Raw genomic sequence first — 18,510 nt, 5'->3', positions numbered from 1 at the left:
AGGCCCTCAGCATATCTTCCAAGGTTTGGATGGTCCTCTCCGATTGTCCATCAGTTTGGGGGTGAAAGGCAGTACTAAAGGTGAGTCTCGTCCCCATGGCTGATTGTAGTCTAGCCCAAAATTTAGAAGTAAACCGAGTATCCCTGTCCGATACAATACTGACAGGAACTCCATGCAACCGCACTATTTCCTTAATGTACAGCTGAGCCAGTCGATCCAAAGTGTACGTCGTGCGAATCGGTAGAAAGTGGGCAGCTTTGGTTAACCGGTCCACAATGACCCAAATGCTATCATGTCCTGAATTTGTTCTAGGCAAGCCAGAGACAAAATCCATAGAGATGTGCTCCCATTTCCATTCTGGCACCGGTAAAGGCTGCAACAACCCAGCGGGCCTTTGATGTTCAGCTTTTACTTGCTGGCATGTTAGGGATTTAGACACAAATAGTGCTACCTCTTTTTTCATATTATTCCACCAAAAGGTTTTCTTCAGGTCCTGATACATTTTAATACTTCCGGGATGTATCGTATAATGAGAATGATGTGCTTCTTCTAAGATAGCTTTCTTTACACTCTCATCATTCGGGACACAAATCCGACCTTTGAATCTTAGCAAATCCTCACTACAAATAGAGAATTCATCTCTCTTTCCTTGCTTCACCTCTTCTATAATTGTTATAAGCTGAGGGTCTTTCTTTTGTGCCAATCGAATCTGTTGGATTAATTGGGGTTCCGCCTTAATGTTGGCAATCATACTTACCACACCATTAATGGACGGAGTTGGATGCCAATCCACTATTCCCTCTAACAATTGCAGTTCTTGGATCATTAGATGAGCTAAGACTCTCGTAGATTTTCTACTTAGAGCGTCGGCCACAACGTTAGCTTTTCCTGAATGATAATGGATTGTACAATCATAATCTTTTAAGAAATCCATCCATCTTATCTGCCGCATATTTAAATCCTTCTGAGAGAAAAGGTATTTCAAACTCTTATGATCCGTGTATATTACGAATTGCTCACCATATAGATAATGCCTCCATATTTTCAAAGCGAATACTATTGCAGCTAGCTCCAAATCATGAATTGGATATTTTTTCTCATATTCTTTCAACTGTCTGGATGCATATGCCACTACTTTCCCATATTGCATTAATACACAGCCCAAACCTTTATGTGAAGCATCACTATAAATCACAAATCCCCCACTCCCCTCAGGAATAGTTAAAATAGGTGCTGAAGTTACTCGAACTTTTAGTTCTTGAAAACTCTCCTCACATTCACTTGTCCACTAAAATTTGACATTTTTCTGTGTCAATCGAGTCAATGGGATTGCGATTCGAGAAAATCCTTCTACAAATTTTCTGTAATATCCTGCCAATCCCAAAAAGCTTCGAACTTCAGTCACAGTACTTGGTTGTTTCCAATTAACAACGGCTTCAACCTTTGAAGGATCAACTGATAGACCTTCTTTTGATATGACATGTCCTAAAAATGTCACTTGTTCAAGCCAAAATTCACATTTACTAAGTTTGGCATACAATTTATTTTCTCTTAATATTTGCAATACCATTCTTACATGCTGCTCATGTTCCTTCTGATTCTTGGAATAAATTAAAATATCATCGATGAATACCACAATAAATTTATCCAAAAAGGGCCTAAAGATTCGATTCATCAAATCCATAAATGCAGCCGGTGCATTAGTTAATCCAAAAGGCATAACTAAAAATTCATAATGCTCATACCTTGTTCTGAAAGCTGTCTTGAGTATATCTTCACCTTTAATCTTAAGCTGATGGTATCCAGATCTAAGATCAATTTTTGAAAACACTTGTGATCCTTGTAATTGATCAAATAAATCATCAATTCTAGGTAATGGATACTTATTTTTCACTGTCACTTCGTTCAACTGTCTATAATCAATACACAATCTCATAGTCTCATCTCTCTTTTTGACAAACAGTACTGGAGCACCCCAAGGTGATACACTGGGCCTGATAAAACCTTTATCTAATAATTCTTCCAATTGTTGTTTCAGTTCTTTAAGTTCTGTAGGAGCCATTCTATAAGGTGCCTTAGAAATTGGTGCTACCCCTGGCAATAATTCAATGGAGAATTCAATTTCCCTGTCAGGCGGTAATCCTGGCAATTCTTCAGGAAAAACGTCGGGAAATTCTTGGATAACCGGAGTGGTATCCAAATTTATTTCTTCCTTCCTATCTTCTTTGATATAGGCAAGAAAGCCTTGACACCCTTTTCGAAGGAGGCGATTAGCTCGAATACAAGAGATTAAATATGATGGGGAGTCTTCTTTGACACCATTGAAGTAAAATACTGGTTGATTCGGAATACTAAAGGTAACAATTTTCTTAAAACAATCAATACTTGCATGGTATGCAGAAAGCCAATCCATGCCTAAGATTATATCAAAATCTTGAATTTCCAGGAGTATTAAATCAACCAACAGTTCCTTTTCTTCTATCTTTATTACACATGATTTGTACACTATATTGGTGTTAATTGAATCTCCCATCGGTGTGGCTACCTCTAGAATGTATTCTAATTGTTCTGGTTCTACCTTTAAGTGGCATGCAAAGTGTTGTGACACAAATGAATGAGTAGATCCAGGATCAATCAAAACATGAGCTACTTTTTGGAAGATAGTAAGAGTACCTTGGATCCCTCGGCTTCCAGTGGGTTTACAGCACCCTTAAAAGAAGGTGGGTTTAATTTCTTAAATTGTTCGATATTACTCCCACCATTTCCTGTAACTGACTGCCTGGGTGGATTGTTATTTTCCATCTGATGTTGCATTAGAGCAACCATATTTTCCAAGGCTTTGTGAATTCCTTCCATATTGGCTTCAGCCATTCTGGATCTTGACTTTATCCCGGTCTGTACACACAATAAATGTGATTTTAAGTACATTTTTTTTTTAAATTTCCTAAGGATCTTAAACCTATTGCTCTGATACCATAATTGTCACACCCCAAGAATTTACAATACTATTATTCCTGAGATGTGACTGACAAAACATATATATATCTATTGATAGGACAAATTTACAGTGGCGAGGTCTTACATAGTAAATAAAGAAAGCTAGCACAACAACAGTATCTTCCAAGGTTGATCTTGACTAGCACTCAAAATGAATCCGTAGTTATCCTGAAAAAATGTTTACCATAGTTTGATGAGTTTGGCTACTCAGTAAGGGATCATCATAATCCTAAAAATAATCATGATTGCAAGATATCAATATTTTCCAAAAGGAGATCTATTAATAGAAATGCATCAACAGTTTCACTTTCAATAAATGCATAATTAAGTATAATCCGAGTAATTGAAATGCTTATAACACTTTTAACGGCAGTACATAATTCAAAGGATTTCACAAAATACCCTACTGGCGTCCCAAGTAGGTCACCTATATACCCCATCAGCGTCCTGATGGGTCCACTTAATCCCTATCGATGTCCCAGATAGGTCCACTTAATCCCTGCAAGTCCACTTATACCTCACCGGCGTACCGGATGAGTCCACTTAATCCCTACCGGCGTCTCAGATAGGTCCACTTATACCTCACCGGCGAACCGGATGAGTCCACTTGCATACTTAAATTATTTCTAAATCTCTTTAAACATTCGAAAGCAGCAATATCATGTACTCAACATATCACTGAAACCATTAATATGAATTTCACTTAAACCATTAATAACAGTCACTCTCTATAATATTTCAAAAATAACCAATCAAATATTTTGGGCTCAAATTTAGAAAGGTAGCAGTTTGTAAAGGCATTCTAGCATAATTACCAATTTAATATGTATAGAAAAACTCTTATAAAAATTCAAGAATACAGAATTATCACAATTTATGGAATATCAATTCACAAATAAACATTTCACAACAATACTATAATCAATTGCAAAAATGTCAATTTTTAAATAATAAGGCAGTCATTTGCACATGAATTTTACAATGTCTAAATATTCAAAACAATAGAAAGAAATATCACAATTTTACTAAAAGCATAAATATCACATTTATTTCTAACAATAGACAAGAAAAATTAATAAATTTATTTTTCTAATTTACAGCATTCAAAATTTCTAACATAGATAAAATATCACCATTTTTTATTAAAAAGATTGTTTTTCAAGATAATGAGATCACGTGCGCATAAAATTTATCGCGCCTAAAATTCATGATAATAAGCAGAAATAATTATTTCATTTTATTTTTAAAAAGAATGGATTATTTTTTTTGAGACAATGAGGTCACTTACACACAAAACTGATAAAATAAAGATCCTAGACGGAAGTATCACTATTTATTAAAAATAGACTATTTTTCAGAAAGACGATGTCACTTACACACAAAACTTATAAAATAAAGATCCTAGACGGAAATATCACTATTTATTAAAAATGTACTATTTTTCAGGAAGACAATATCACTTACCCACAATTATTTGAGAGGGAGCTTCCGATAAAAAATTCGGTTCGAGAGAGAAGTTCACTGTGTTTTGACCAGAGAGAGAGATCTCAAAATTTTGTTTTAGGGTGGGAGTGCTCACATCCCCTATTTAAATTCTTATAACGTATTATTATATTATTTTATTACGCTCTACCTCATACCTGAGGTGTCGCGTTAAAAGCAGACTTTTATCGTACGAAAACCACGTCCGCTAAAGGACGCTGCCAGCTGCAAGCAGTAGGAGGCAAAAGCAGGCAAAGGAAAAAAAGTAAAGGCAAAGCAAAAGTTAATCCAAAGCAAAAGTTTTGAAAATAGTGATAGTCCCCAAGGACCATCATACTCAAACAGACCATCACCTATTTAAAAGCATCTTTTCTCCTTTTTTGCTAGTGCTGTTTAGATAGTGCTTTTTTGTCTGGTCCTTTTTTGTCTTGTGCTGGTTGACTGTGCTGGGTGTGTATCTAAACTGCACGGTCTTAGTTGTATGACTTTAAACTGCATAACCACGGTCCAGTAGTATGACCTTAAACGGTGCTAGTGCTGTTTAGATACACACCCAGCACAGTCAACCAGCACTAGGGTTGTTTTGGAATTCCTTGGTGCTGCGTATGGACTAATGAGACTTACCTCGGGCCTGGAGTCCAAGCCTGACCTGACTCATCATCACTTGGCTTCCCTTGGACGCGATTGGAATTCCAATTTGCAAGGAGCATTTGAGGGTAGTGTGGTATATATACGGGGGTACAATCCTGTTTTCCCTCACTTTTTCACCAAGGGTAAAACAAAATTAAGCAAAAAAAATTTTCTTAACAGTGAGAAGAAGGTGCTCGCTTGAAGTTCCAGCAAGCAGTGGGACTCCAGCAAAGGTTTTACAGGGAAGGTTCTTAGCCAACAGTGGAAATCAAGGTGGTTTTGGGGGGAAGACCTTCGACGTGCAAACTTTGCCAAGAATTTGGCGAAGTTGCAGGGAAAAGAGCAGAAAAGGAGAGTTCTTCTGGGAGTTTTTCAGGAAACAGAAGAGGTTCCGGCTGCAGTTTTTTCTGGTAGAAGAGGCGGGAAGTAGAACTGTGAGCATTTTAGCACATCTTAGGCATTTTTCAAGGACTTTAAGAGGTTTATCTGAGATTGTGGTAACTTTTCGACATTGTTAGTGGTGTTGTAGAGGTTCCTGGGGACTTGGGGAAAGTTTGCAGGAGTTGTCCAGGTGAAAAACACATATGAGAAAGGTTTTTCAGTAGGTTTTCTGACCATGTAGGAGACGCTTCGACGAGAGACGAACAGTCACAAGAGGTGGACCATCGTGAAAAGTGTACGGTTGCAGGAGGTAAACTGTCAGGGAGGTGAACCATCGTAGGGAAGATGTACAGTTACCTTCGAAAATCGTGCCACCATTAATGAGGTGTGAAAACTTAGGCTTTGAAAATGAGGAGTCTCGGGAAGCGAATAGTCGAGATTGGGCCGTCGCTAATAGAAGTGCAGTCGGTGCTGGGGCAACTGGCACTGATGATTTAGGGTGCTAACACAACGGATGCTAAACCTCAAGAAAGGCAACCAACACTAAAGGTTAGGAGCACAACCGGTGGTGACCTTTGAAGGACACAGTTGACACTGATCAGTACGTGTGGCTCGTCATGGTGTGGAGAGTGATGTTCGCTTATGAAAGTAAGTTACGTGTGGGATATGCAATGCTCGGTGACGAGCTGCATATGACTTGGCAAAAAGTGGCGAATGATGGTATGGCGCTGCTTGTGGTACTTGTTGGAAGCCAAATCTTCTAGGATAAAAGTGGTCCATGTTGTTCTGTGGAAGGGCCCCCACTTTGAATAGGGTATGCTTTCTGTCATAGGGCAGTTCCTTGCCAGGGCTGCCCACTTTGTATGTTTGATACACACGTCCACTGAATCCTTTGTTGTATATTTGATATACACGTCAGATGAGATATCTAGCTTGTATGTTTGACATACACGTCAGATGGACAGAGGCTAATTTCTTGGAGTGGCTTTGCTTTATCTTCTAGACTGTAACCATCCTCTTACTTGTCAAATGAATTAAAGTTAACTCTCCAAGTGGTTTCACTTCTTCTTCATGAGGAAGGCCTTTCTTTGGTGGGTTTACTTCTTCCTTATGGGGAAGGGATTTGATTTGGATTGTAACCATCCTCTTATCCTCAAATGTAAGAGCAAAAGTACAAGTTTTGGTTTGTAACTGTCCTTTTATCCTCATATGCAAGAGCGAAAGTACAAGTTTTGGTTTGCAACTTCACTCTTATCCTCAGATGCAAGAGACTTGTAACCTCCCTAGTAATGGGCTTCATGTAACTTGTAACTCGTTTTTACTCCAATAAAAAGAGTTAGACTTTTGTTTTGACTATCTTGCTTATTTTCATGTTGAGTCCCTTTCTTTTGAATATGCATCATGGATAGTACTTCTTTAAATATCATCCATTGCTAGGGGGCATTGCTTCCCCTCCTTTAGGATGTGTCAGTATATAGGCTCCGTTGGGCGAAACCTTCTTGACTATGAAGGGTCCTTCCCACTTAGAGGCTCAAACTTCCCTTTACGTCGGCTGTGCATAATAGGCCTTTTGACAGCTAAGACTAGATCACCGCGGGTGAATGAGTGGACTTTGACAGACTTGTTGAAAGCCCTCTTCATTCTCCCTTGGTTGAGTTCAAGGCTCTACTGAGCCTCTAGCCTCCTACCATCGAGTGCATCAAATTCCTGATACCGGATCTTAACTCTCTCATCTTTGGTTATTCCTTGGTTAATAGCGACTCACAGTGAAGGGATTTGTATTTCAAGAGGTAAAACTGCTTCACCCACATAAACCAGAGAATAAGGGGTGGAATCAATAGCATTTCGTGTAGTAGTGCAATAAGCCCATAGGGCTTCAGGAAGCTTCTCATGCCTGTTCTTCCTTGTTTTTTGTAATGACTTTCTTAAAACATTGCATAGAGTCTTATTGAAAGCCTCAGCTAATCCATTCGCCAGAGGGTGGTACATAGTTGAGTACCTCCATTCGAAATTGAATTGGTTAACTAAGCGATCGATGTGCTGACTCCTAAATTGAGGACCATTGTCAGATATAATTCGGTCGGGGACCCCGAAGCGATATATGATATAATGTCAAACAAAGTAGGCCGTTGTTATCCAAAAACCTGCTTATGGGGGATCGCTTCAGCCCACTTAGAGAAATAATATGTTGCAGCTAGGATAAAAATATGGCCCATTGTGGAAGGAGGGTCAAGAGGCCCTACGATGTCCATACCCCATTGTGAGAAGGGTCATGATGCAACCGTAGAGTGCAAAGGATTTAGAGGTTGGTGAACCAGGCTGGAGTGTATTTAGCATACAAGGCACTTTTTAGCATAACTTAAAGAATCGACAATCATGCAAGGCCAATAGTATCCCAACCTACGTATTCATTCATTGAGCTTAGGACCGGACTGGTGTAGTCCACAAATGCCTGAGTAGATTTCTTTTAACACCTTTTTGCTTCTTGGATATCAGCACAACTAAGAAGAATGACGTCAAACGACCGTCTAAAGAGAGCATCTCCTTTGTGGAGGGCATACATGGTAGACATTCGATGTATGCTGTTGTGTTCGACACGATCTTCTGGGAGCCTGCCATGGTTTAGGAAACTAGTCATGGACTCTCGCCAATCTTCTACTTGCTCAATTTCTGTACACATTGGGTCAAAGAATTCTGATTCTTGATTCTTACCCTTAGCTCCTTGACTCTGTGCTATTGCTTTTTCAGTCTTGATTACTTATTAGGCTAATAAAAATGCTCCAGCCATGTTGGATAATCCGGCTAGAAACCGAAGGGTCAAGGGAAATGAAATTGTCTTTGAAGGTGGACCATCATAGGGAAGGCGATCGGTTGCCGGAGGTGGACCGTAGGGAAGGCGAATGGTTGGGGGAAAGGAACGGTCACAGGAGGTGATTCGTCGTAGGAGGCGGGCAGTTGCCCTTGGAAATCGTACAACTGTTGGGAGGCAAAGGGATTTCGGCCTTGAAAATGAGGAGTTTCAGGAGGTGAACATTCACGACCGAGTCGGCGCTAATAGAAGCACAACCGGCGCTCTGATCCTCAAGAAAGGCAGTCGGTGCTAGGAGTTGGGAGTGTAGCCGGCGCTTGCCTTTGGAGGACGTAGCCAGTGCTGGCTTCAAACGACGATCATCAGTGCATGTGGCACGTCATGACATGCACAGTGCTGCTCGCATGTGCCAGTAAGTTATATGCGAGGATTGCAGCGCTCGGTGATGAGCTAATACGATGATGTTCATGCGTGGCATTGGCATGGGCCGGTAAAGGGTGGTAAATGATGGTAAAGCATGGCTTGCGATACCTGTTGGAAGACAACTCCTCTAGCACAACAGTGAAGTCCATGTTGTTCTGTGGAAGAACATCCACTATGAACAAGGTATGCTCTCCATCATAGGCCAGCTCCTTGTCAGAGAAGCCCTCTTTGTATGTTTGATACACACATCGAATGAATTCTGCCTTGTATGTTTGATATACACGTCAGATGAGATCTTTAGCTTGTATGTTTGATATACACATCAGATGAGCTGAAGCTATCTTCTCTGAGTGGTTTGGCTTCATATTTTGGCATGTAATCATCCTCTTACTCATCAGATGATTTGAAGCTAACTCGAAAATGGTTGGCTTCTTCTTTTGGCCTGTAACTGTTCTGTTTGGTGGTACTCGTCAGATGAATTGAAGCTATAATTTCTCCAAGTGGTTTTGCTTCTTCTTCCTGAGGAAGTCCTTTCTTCTAGCTGGTAACCGTCCACTTATCCTCAGATGCTAGAGCAACACTGTAGGTTTTGGTTTGTAACAACCCTCTTATCCTCAGATGCCAGAGCAACACTTATGATGTCAGATGTTCTCTTTTCCTCAGATGCAAGAGACTTGTAATCTCCCTAATAATGGGTTTTTGGCTTGTAATTTGTAACTCCTTTTACTGCAATACAAAGATTTAGAATTTGTTTGAAATGTCTTCTATACTTTTTGCATTGAGGCTCATTTCTTGAATATGCATCACGGATAGTACTTCTTTAGGTATCTACCATTGATAGGAGGCATTCCTTCCTCCACCTCAGGATGTGCCAGTATGTAGGCTCCATTTCGTGAAACCTTTTTTACTATAAAGGGATCCTCCCATTTGGGTTCAAATTTCCCTTTACGCCGATCATGCATAATAATAAGCCCATTGATAGCTAGCACTAGATCACCATGGGCGAATGAGCAGACCTTGACGGACTTGTTAAAAGCTCTCTTCATTCTCCCTTGGTTTTGAGTTCAAGGTTTTGCTAAGCCTCTAGCCTCTTTTCATCGAGTGCATCCAATTCATGATATCGAAACTTGACTCTCTCGTCTTCGGTTATTCCTTGGTGAATAGCGACTCGTAGTGAAAGGATTGGAATTTCAAGAGGTAAAATTGCTTCATCCCCATAGATCAGAGAATAAGGAGTGGAATCAGTAGCATTTCGCGTAGTAGTATGATAAGCCCATAGTTCTTTAGGAAGCTTCTCATGCCAGTTCTTTTTCGTATTTGAATCAAATTTTCTTAAAACATTGCATAGGGTCTTATTGAAAGCCTCAGCTAAGCCATTGGCTCGAGGATGGTACATAATCGAGTACATACACTCAAAACCAAACTGGTTGACCAAGTAATCAATATGGTGGCTTCGAAACTAGGCACCATTGTCAGATATAATCTGGTCAAGGACACAAACAGGTATATAATGTGGTGTCGGACGAAGTTTGCCACTGTTGTCTCAGGAACTTGCTTAGGGGAACCGCTTCAGCCCATTAGAAAAATAATCTTTTGTGAATAGATTGAAGACATGACCCATTGCCGAAGGAGAGTCAATAGGCCGTATAATGTTCACACCTCATTGTGAGAAAGGCCATGATGCCACTGTAGGGTGTAAGGGTTCTTGAGGCTGGTGAATAAGACTTGAGTGTATTTGGCACTCTTGGCACTTTTTAGCATAGTTTAAGGAATTTGTATTCATGGAAGGCCTGTAGTATCCCAACCTGCGTATCTGTTCATAGAGCTTGGAACTAGACTGATTTAGTCCACAAATGCCTAAGTGCTCCAAGACCTTATTTGCTTCTGGCACGTCCACAAATCTAAGAAGAATACTGTCAAATGATCGTCTAAAGAGCGAATCTCCTTCAAGGAGGGTATACTTGGTAGACATTCAACATATGTTGTTGCATTCAGATTGATCTTCCAGGAGCCTGCCATGTTTTAGGAAATTAGTGATGGGCTCTCTCCAATCATCTACCTGTTCAATTTTCCCCTATACCAAGTCAAAGAATCCTTAGCTCCTTGACTCTGTGCCATTTCTTGTTCGGTCTTAATTACCTCTTTAGCTGATAAAAGTGCTTCGAATGGATAAAGAGGGCACTCAGAAAAGATATTTCTCTCATCATCCACGTCGACCTCAGTTCTTAGTTCAATGTGTCCCCATTCTGCTACACAAACAAGCGTGGGTCCTGATGAGGATAATTGCATTATAGCCCCAATTTTTGCAAGTGTGTCGGCTTGGGAGTTTAGCCTCCTGGGATATGACTTAGGGATATATCTTCAAACTGGGCCATATACGATTTTACAGTATCGTGATAAGGCTTGAGAGTGTCCTTTCTCACATAATATATACCTTTGAGCTGTCGGATAACCAACTCAGAGTCGCCATAGATCTAAAGTTATTCCAAGTCTAGGTCGAAAGCTATCTCCAATCCAATTATAAGGGCTTGATATTCTGCCTCATTGTGGGAGCCGACCTTGGCGAGAGAGAAAGAAAGTGGCAATACTCATCCTTTTGGGGTTAGGAAGACCACTCTGATGCCTCCTCAGTCTGATTGGAAAGCTCCATCAAAGTACAATTCCCATGGGTGAGCAAGCTCAATACTTCTTCAATAGGGAGGTAACTTAATAATGGAGATTCTGCGGCCCCGAGGTGTGCTGCAAGAAAATCAGCCAGGGCTATGCCATTGATCGCCTTTTGTGGAACATATGTGATGTAAAATTCCATCAATAGTAATGCCCACTTAGCGAGATATCTTGATAGGCACGGGTGTGTCATGTGAAATTTTATAGGATCTGATTTTGATATAAGTTTCACTTCATGACCAAGAAAGTAGTGATAGAGTTTTTGGACTGCAAAAATTAAGGCCAGGTACATCTTCTCTAGATAATTCTTCTCGGCCCCTTGCATCCTGCGGTTGAGATAATACAATGCGATTTCTTTTCCCTCATCATTTTTTTGTGCCAACAATGGCCTGAGTGACTTGTCTAGAGCGGTCACGTAAAGGATGAGAGGCTTTCCCAACACTGGTGTAGAGAGCACTGAAGGGTTGAGTAAATATTGGTTAATGTCATCAAGAGCTGCTTGACATGCTTCATTCCAAATGAATGGAATATCCATCTTTAGCAGGTGCATAAAGGGTTTACAGTGACCCGAGAGACTCGAGATGAACTTGCGGATGTATGCTAGCTGCCCTTGCAAAGAGTGTAACTCTCGCAATGTGATTGGTGATGGAATTTCTTGACTGGCTCAACTTCAAGCCCACGATGTCAAACAATGAACCCCAAGAACTTTCCTGAACGCACACCAAAAGCGCATTTCAGTCGGTTAATTTTAAGTTGATGAAGATGTAGTCGCTCAAATACCTTTTCAAGCTCTTTCATCTGAGCATCGCTCTCTTCGGATTTTACCACCAAGTCATCTACATAACACTCCACTTCTTTATGCATCATGTCTTTAAAGAAGGTGGTCATTGCCCTCTGGTAAGTGGCACCGACGTTCTTTAATCTAAAAGGCATCATCATGTAACAAAAGACCCCCTTTGGAGTTAAGAATGCAGTGGCTTCTACATCTTCAAGCGCCCTCCGTATCTGGTTATACCCGGAGTATCCATCCATGAAGGAAACACTTGACAATGAAAGGCAGAGTCAATGAGCTTCGTGGTAAATGGCAACGGGAAGTCATCCTTGGGGCACGCGGTATTGAAGTAGCGGAAGTTGATGCTGACCCTAATTTTGCCAGTCTTCCTCTTGACTGAAACAACATTTTCTAGCCATTTTGGGTACTTGACTTCGCGAATGAAGCCTGCTTGTCTTAGTTTGGTCACCTCGGCATCAATCTACATCTCAAGGTCAGGCGTGAACCTCCTTGACTTTTGCTTGACGGGTTTGACAGTCGGATTGATGGCCAGACGATAAATGGTATCTAGATCAGGCATCTCATGGTAATGTCAGGCAAAGACATCTTAGTTTTCTCACAAGAATGTTGTGAATTTTTCTTTTTCGGCTGGAGACATATTTGTCGAGATGAAAGTAGGCCGAGGGTCAGCTTCATCGCTCAAATTTATTGCTTCAAGCTCATCAGCAGTAGCTTGACCGCCTTCTTCCCATTCTTTTAAGGCTTCTTGCAATTCTTCTTTATTATTTTCAGACGTCTTTTTATCAGTGTAGAGACTCATGATCCTGACATCTCGACCTCCAGTAAAGCTCTAGAGTAGGTCATGATTTATGCTGCTTTCTTGTATCGAGGGACAGAAGGGTCAACCTCAAACATGGAAGGCCAATCGGGTTGTAGGGGCTCATCTTGAAAGTTAGGGGGGATTTGAGATTCAACGATCGTGGGGGAAGAAGTTTACTCTTATGAATCACACGGTAATGGCACGGGTGCTTGAAGTGTTTCCCCCGTGCTGGCTGGCGCTTCATAGACTTGTACCACGTGGCAAGCTTCCTGAGAATAGAAACTCTTTCCCCTTGATTCTTTCTGTCTCTACTCAAAGTCAGACTCAGGGGGCCACTGGGGTTTCTTTAGTTTTGTGTTTTTGTGCTTCTTCGAGAAGGATGGTTGTGCTTTGGCTTTAGCTGCCAGGGCATCAGCAACCATTAGGAATCCTATTTTCTGAACTAGTGTCTTTTTCAATCGATTTTATTACGTCCTGGTTATATTAGATCCGTCGAGTTCTCTATCAAGAGCCTCGAAATCTGGACATATAGCGGTTGTAACTACAGGAGACATAATAGAGGAAAGATGAGAAGCAAAAGAAGAAGAAGGAGAAGGGTTAGAAGGTGGGGGACTTTTAAGGTCGTTCCCCTCATCGGACCGATCTGGGCAGCTTTTTATGTCAACGTCAGGATTAGATGTGTGTCGGGATCTTTTAGGCCTTTCCCTTGCGTAGACCGTTGTAGAGTGCTTTAAATGTCATCTCCCTCACTGGACGCGCTCTGAGTGGAAGATGGAACAAGGACGTCCTCTTGATGAGAAGGAAGGAGGATCATGGTAGGGATAAAATCTAGTAAGGTTGGCAGTGGGAGAAGGGGCCTAAGAAATTCTTGCTCAACTAGCGGTTGAGCGGCCTTGCTTCTTTGACAAGTAGCCCTGGGTGCCCATTTACTTCTGGTTTTCCGTGGTGGTGCTTGATTCGTCTCAGTAGGCTTGTGAATGGCCATAGCTTGGCGAACTCCTTCGCGTCTTAAGGAATTGAGTCTGCTTCACCCATGATGCACTATCCATGGCTGGGAAGTCGAGGGTTCAGTAGAGTCTGAATAGTTATTGAGAAGGTCTTGTGTTGGGAGGTCCTTCTATTGCACTGATGGAGCAGTGGCTTGAGGATCACTTACTGAGACAATGTAAAACTCCTGACATTCCCGCAATTTCTTTACGAACATCTCATGGAAACTGGTGCAATCCCACAGGTAGTGGCCCCTTATTTGGTGATACGGGCCCTAATGGTCTTCAGTCCCCTGTGCAAGGCATCGAGGCTACCTCGTGGGCTTCGTGTGCTTATGCCTTCATGAAGCATTATAACACAGAAGGCATGAAGGATACCATGCATTTCATCTTCCTCTTGGACGGTTACTGCATGAGAGGGTTACCATTACCTCGATTGTTTAAAGAGCTTATAGGTTGTTGTTGTGACCCACCATGGTGTCGTGATAAACTTTCTATCAACTCTGACATGGAAGTCGGGTTAGAGGCCTCAACATGTAGAGAAAATTTCAGGTCGCATCTTTCGCACACAAGTTTGAACTGCTTCCTTCTCAGGCATAGGATTGGGTGGGCGAGCAGCCAAATTTCTCCATCGTGATATGAACTGGTTCACTGACTCATCATGGTCTTGAATCAGAGTGAGAAGTTCAATGGTTTGGACCTCTCTCTCGACCTCATAGAAGCACTGATAGAACAGTTTCTCCATTTCCTCCCATGTATGTACTGAGTTTGGAGGGAGTCGAGCATACCATTGAAAAGATGGGTCGTCATGGGTCTCAACGAATTGACGGAAAAGGAGTCTCCCATCAGTCGTTGTTTCTCGACATGCTACCTGGAAGTGGGCGATATGCTGGTTCGGGGAGGTGATTTCATCGAATAGAGGAAACTTCCCTTTCTTGTAATCTAAGGAAATAGGACCTGGTCAATATATGAAGGGTACGCCCTATGATAAGGTGTTGCACCTTGTATCCCCGGAATTTGTCTGTTCTTTAGGCTGTGGGGCACCATAACATCAATGTTTGCTTGAGACATGGGGTGAGGGATAGAATTGTCCTGTGAGGCAGAGGGAAGGGGCTGCCTTGGAGGTGCACCATCGGAGTGATGGGAATTGATCTCATGATTAGCTGATTGTCATGCGGCGTCTATACAATCTATTCTCTCAATCATCACGGGCACCATTTCCTCAAACTTGTTCATGCGCTCCTCCTGTGTGTCACCAGGCTTGCTTATAACCATTACATTGACTATTGCAGTTGAGGGCTTGCAAACATGACGGGTCGTGCACAGTAGATCAGTCAGTTGGGGGCTAGCGTGCCCCGACTAGACTTGACTCTTGTATGCCGATCGCGTGAGGACCAGTTCTCGAGGGTGCTGGGACTATGGCTGCTGAGTGGTTGGGTCATCTTCTACAACACTAACCACAGTGAAGGGCTCATGGTGCTCTTCTTCAGGGTTCGTCATCTAAAGAGGGTAGAAGGGATTCAGGGTGAGAGGGTTATCAGAGCTGGTTACCTCGACCGCCTTGGTCACTTCTTTGGTCAGAATTCGTAGACCTTTATCACGCTTGGCTTTGAGGTTTTGATGGACCTCGAACCAAAACTGTGATCACGACTACGACTGGTCAGCTCTTCTTGCATAAGAGAGAGCTATCTCCATCAGGTGCGGTAAAGGATGAGGGCCAGGGACTGCGGTCATCTTTGGTCGGGGAGGATGAAGGACTCGATCTTCCATCAAGTCATTGCCCCAAGCTCTCTTGTGGGCTCCAGAAACATGACCTAAATGACAGGGCTGGTTCAGGATGGTACTCTTGGGGAAAGCCTTCGAGTACCAAGGCCGGAGGTGCTTGCTCAAAGAAGAAGGAGCAAGCAAGAGTAGGGCTGACTCATGAGGACGCCTAAGTCAAGGGCTAGGCAATATCTGTGATGGCAATGCTTGTGGACCCCGTGAAGAAGGGTCACGGGTAACCTAGGGGTCTGCACGAGCTTGATCAAGTGGTCTAGCCTTAGGAGGCCGAGAATTGCGAGCAGGTGTTTGTAAGGGAACAGGTGAAGGTCTGCCCCTTAAAAGGTGCGATTGTGTGTGTATAATAGGAGGACAAGGAGGTCGTCTCCTGTGTACTCGGGTTGGCGCAGTGACGGTATTGCACTTAGCAGTGAGATGCATGTGAGCAGCATGTGTAGGATCTGACCTTGGGAGGTATAATCTTGGGTGCTGACTCGAGGTAACTGAAGGGTTTCCCCGAGGTACGGCTCGAGTGGGTGACCCATGAGCCTTATGGTGTGTGAAAGTGGTGGAGGCCACAGGATCTCTACCTCTATGTGTAGAGGCTCTAGGGATAGAGACTCGTGGTGGTGCTGGAATGTGGGGGAAAGCCTTGCAGTGACCCACATCAGTAATAGCAAATTTGTCGCCTTTTGCAGAGAGGGACTAGGCAGCCTTCCGAGGTACCTTAGGAATATGACCGACAAGTGACTTGCAAATGGTTGAGTGCATGCTGTGTGTGGCAATAGAAGTGCTACCAATGCAGGGTGCCTTGGTTGAGGTTCCACCAAAGCGAGGAGATGGCGAGTGAGCGACTTGTAAATCCTGCCTCACACTGGTCCAGGTTAAGACCTAGGAGCTAGACAAGGGGTCTTTGCTCAAAAGGATGGTTGGGAACGAAGTTGAAGGAACTTGTTCCTTATGGACACTCTCAAATGTGGGGATAAGGAAATCCCCAATTTGGATGAATCGGTTACAAAACCCGGAAGGCAAAAGTAATATGTGAAAAGATAATAAAAGACAAAACTAGCCAAACAAGAACGATCCGACTAAGGGCTCGTAAGTCCCCAGTGGAGTCACCAAGCTGGTTAAGTGCCTCAATCTCGCCCTCCAGATCCAGATGACTTGGCGGCATGCATCTCGGGTTTCAAGGGAGACCAGAGATTTTTGAGATTGCTCTCTCGGGAACCTCGTTCGAGAATAAGGGCATGTATTACCAACCAATGAGAGAGGAATTTAAGGTGGGCTCGGGACATACTCGGGTTGGCTCGCGTGGGTGCTCTCTTAGATCACGAAGAAAGCCCCCAGTGAAAAACCTGGTTCGGAATCGCCTTCCTTGGCTGGTAATCTTCTATTTTCTGCAATCACACACGTATGGCAAAGGTTATGAGACAAGTGGGTCAACAGACCTCACCTTGCCTTCTTGATGAATACATGCAGGCATACACATTCAAAGAAGAAAGGAATGATGAGAGAAGAATGATGGGGGAGAGAAGAATTCGACTAGGCAGGGACATCAGCGCAGTTACAAAGCTGATGAGTAATTGGCCTGACATGGTACTAAAACGGGCTCAGTAACTAAAACCGGCTCAGCAGGATTACTATTAGACGTCAATACCGATACTAACTAGCTAGGCACGATGGTTAGTCTGTCATGGCAATAAAGCGAGCATAGTAATTCAGGCACAACAACATCACAGTTGGACAACAAGGCCACCATGAAAGGCTAATCTGAACCCCTCCTAATCAAACGAAAGAGTAACAAAATTAAGATCGTAAAGAAAGAATAAGAAGTGAGAGATGAGAAGAAGAGAACAGAAAGGAGGAGAAGAATGTGAGAGAAGAGAGAAACACACACGACGCTAAGCATCGTCGGTGGTATTAGACAAAGACGAGGAATTGGACTCAGTCGGCGCCGAGCGTTGCCAGCTGGGTTGGACAAAGAAGAGAGAGGTAACACAGTCAGCATTGAGCGTTGCCAATTGTGTTAGACAAAGAAGAGAGAGAAGATGCAGCCAGCGCTAGGCTTCACTGACTGTATTAGACAGAGAAGAGAGAGAAGATGCAGTCGATGCTAGGCTTCATCGATTCTATTAGACAGAGAAGAGAGAGAAGATGTAGTCGATGCTAGGCCTCATCGACTATGTTAGAAAAAGAAGAGAGAGAAGATGCTGGCGGTAGTAAGCTTCACCGACTGTATTAGATAGAGAAGAGAGAGAAGATGCAGTCGATGCTAGGTTCATCGACTATGTTAGAAGAAGAAGAGCGAGAAGATGCAGTCAGTGCTAGGCTTCATCAACTGTGTTAAAAGAAGAGAGAGAAGATGTAGTTGGCACTAGGCTTTGCCGATTATGTTTAGATAGAGAAGAAAGAGAACACAAGCAGTGCTAATTATCGCCGATTTTGTTAGGCAAAGAGTAGAAAGAGAGATAGAGATGAGAAGAAGAGAAAGAAAGAGGTAGATATGAGGATAAGAGAGAGAAAGAGATAGAGATGAGGAGAAGAGAGAGAGAGGGGAGGAGAGAAACGGGAGAAACAGAGCGAAAGAGGGGAGGAAAGAGAAAGGGGAAGGGGAGAGAAAAAGGGGAAGAGAAAGAAAGTTACCCTATCGAACATATCAACCCTTTTCTTCTCTATCCTCTCTCTCTCTCTCCAAGACACACCCATGAACTTAAGCGAAATTGAAACTTTATTGATCGTTGTGTGAAAGGAATCGAAGGTCCTTTACAATTTGGCTTTGCAT

The 18,510-nt window shown here is 42.6% G+C and overlaps 1 long non-coding RNA gene across 1 annotated transcript; it reads left to right on the top strand.

Moving 5' to 3' along the window:
- The first annotated feature begins 8,562 nt into the window (after nucleotides 1-8,562).
- Nucleotides 8,563-9,480, top strand: LOC148783187 (uncharacterized). Its single transcript, XR_016050381.1, has 2 exons — nucleotides 8,563-8,905; nucleotides 9,197-9,480. It is a non-coding gene; the product is annotated as an uncharacterized LOC148783187 (long non-coding RNA).
- The last annotated feature ends 9,030 nt before the right edge of the window (nucleotides 9,481-18,510 follow it).

The sequence above is a fragment of the Amborella trichopoda genome, chromosome 2 (genome assembly GCF_054954075.1).
Source record: "Amborella trichopoda isolate Santa Cruz 75 chromosome 2, AtrichopodaSantaCruz75HAP2 v2.0, whole genome shotgun sequence".
Classification (NCBI taxonomy): Eukaryota; Viridiplantae; Streptophyta; class Magnoliopsida; order Amborellales; family Amborellaceae; genus Amborella; species Amborella trichopoda.
The sequence above is the reverse complement of the archived record's forward strand: the minus strand, read 5'-3'. Positions and strand labels throughout refer to the sequence as shown.